A 2,909-nucleotide genomic window follows, 5' to 3' on the forward strand; every position below is an offset into this window, starting at 1 on the left:
CATTTATGTCATTTTTCTCTTGCTCTGATACAAACAACATCAGTGGTTTCAGTGTCCTGCCTTGTGTACCATATCTGACTTGTAGTTGTTATATATGTGATGGAAAGCTATCTTATTATAGTGGAATACTTGATATGATTGATATGATAAAAGTCAAACAGTTGACTTTGCTCATGTCCATCAAAAATCAGTTGATTTCGCTTAAAGATCAGTTAGCTTTGCTCATGTCTATCAAAATTCTGGAATAGTCATATCCCTGTATTGAGATTTTATTCCACATGATCAATAATCCCCTTCTTGTCCACCTATGGCTTTACACGCAATACCGTCCTAAAGCTTTATCCTGTAGGTACACTTCATTGCGCAGGTCCTCATTAGTGTCCTTTCTCACGCTAGCATTGCTTGATGTCTTTGTATGTTTACGTTATCCATTCCCTTAGCTTAATGGATAATTTCTTTGGGTATTAGTGCTTACACAATGCGGCTGTCTAATCTACCACACTAATTTCCTCACAGACAGCAAAGTGATAGCCTATTGCCTCAAAAACAGGTGGGTTATGACAATTAAGTTTGTCTCTGTTTCTTAATCAATGCCAAGACGGAACTCATCTTCATTAGGCGGGCTCTTGGATTCCCACGCGCTCTCACAATTCAAATCAGTTCTCTTTCAGTTGTATTGACATTGCTATTTCTGGCACCCATACACACAGACTGCTAAGGGGTTCACAGAGTGGAGATTACTGTAGGTTCTATCAGGTGTTATGGTTTGGAAGATTAAAGTAACTGTGTATCACTTCTGGGATTGCCATGGCTCGGAAAAAGCAAAGGAATTTGGAGGATTTCTTCCTCTTGAGTTTAGTGGGTATCTTCAAGGAGTCTGTAGTGATTGTTGTGAACCATCTTTCCTTCTTCACTTCAATTGCCTTTCTACTTTTATACCCGGTTTCTTCTGTAATTGTTCTCTCCCAAGCCCTTCTCGATCGCCTCCTTGTAGCCAAAATCTCACAACAAATCCAAGCACTGGGTTTATTTCGCAAATATATAGAAACTTCCCATGATAGTCTGCAATTTGGCCACAGTTGTGTGTCTGATGGAATCTGATTGTTGTTATGGTCTAGATGTTGTTTTCAGGGTCCTGTTTCTGACAAGAGGGAGGACCCAGATAGCTCTTCTAGTGGATCTTATTACAAACATGAGCTTGGCCCCAGATAGCTCTTCTAGATGCCTGGACTGAAGGAATGTGTGAACTTTCAGATTCAATAGCTCTACCCTTTCATGCATCAGTCTCACAAATTTATTGAAAGCTATACATAGTGTTTGAATAGCGTGTTTGTCATATGCAATGGCTAATATTCAACATATGTTCAATGGCCCTGAGGACAAAGTCTGTTTCATCAGAGGGAAAAAATTGTAAATCAAGTTCACTAATGCCAGTGAACAGATGTAATTTGTTTAGTTAATTAATGTATTCTATGGATTAAAGCAATCACGTGACATTTAAATCTGATGTCATACCAATTGTTGTTTGATCAACATGACAGAACTTCACATGGTAACATGTTTTCATCAACATGCCTGCCTTTGAAATACATTTTAGAGGCTAATCATGAGCTTAGACACTACCAAACATTTTAGAGGCTTATTATGAGCGTAGACACTACCAAACATAAGAATTGAAACACCGGTTCAACTCCATAACCAAATGACAATGCTATACCAAGATATCGACTCATTTGATGGAAACCTCTTCAAAAGAAATAAGGGTCAAAAACACCACTTGCGACATTCAACAATAAAATATAGTTCCAAATATTTTTCATTAAGCAACACGCTTAATAGTTGTTTATTTACAAGAGATTTCCCATTTGTAGATTACCCAAACTTAATGCACATACATTTACCCGTCTACAAAATATATTAGGTACCACATGTAGCAAAACCAGATCACAAGCTATTCATTATTTCTTGAGATGAGGAAAGCATTGAAAAATGTCTGCTTTAGGATGCTTTGCTTCCACATGCTCCCTGCACTTCACTTCTGTTGTTGTACAGATGAATGTCTGCATACAGGCCTTGCACTGCAAAATAAAATTAAAATCAATATCTTTCCATCTATATCTAAAAAAACAGAGTTTAAATTATTAAATAAAATGGGAAAATACAGCAAAATTTGCCTATATCCTGAACCCCAGGTGAGAGAAACAGGAATATTGTGAAACAGATCAAATGCAGAATACAATTAAAAACACCCAAGGTCGAGAAATTAAGATATAAATTATTGGGTCAAAAATGTTTATAAAGTCTCTAGAACATAATTTCAGTATTTTAAGACTTGCCTGATTCTAGTAGTATAATTTGATTTTAAAAATCAAATGGCAAATAATGAGAAAGATCATTATTTCCTGGACAACAGTAGACATAAGATACAGGGAAGCGCAGGGAGCGAGACTTTTTTTGCAGAAAAACTATTACGTGTATTACTTAAAAGTTAAATGCAGATGGCATCCCCTCAAAGAGAACATGCTGTCACCAATGCATCAAAACAGCCTTTCCCCAACATAGCATGCAAGTAGAGGAACCTGCTCTGTTTCTGATAAGAGGGAGGACCCAGATAGCTCTTCTAGTGGCCCTTATTACAAACATGAGCTTGGCCTTGGTTGAGAGCCTATTTCAATACAGATTGATGGGGATGGGACATGCAGGGGGCGTTGGTACATATAATTATTCATGGTTGTTGATCACGTGGAAGGGTCATGTAGTGATATTGATGCATTCACTTTTGGGTGCGATGGATCGGGTGATAAACTATGTGTTGTATTACACTTGCAAGCCCTCTTGTTTGGAGGACATCTGCTTCAAGATTATCAATCCTGTGTAATTTGTCCTGTAAACAGTTAATCAGAGTAGGA

Source organism: Pinus tabuliformis, chromosome 8, assembly GCF_031772625.1.
Source record: "Pinus tabuliformis cultivar Carrire ecotype Pingquan chromosome 8, CPIR1, whole genome shotgun sequence".
Lineage (NCBI taxonomy): Eukaryota > Viridiplantae > Streptophyta > Pinopsida > Pinales > Pinaceae > Pinus > Pinus tabuliformis.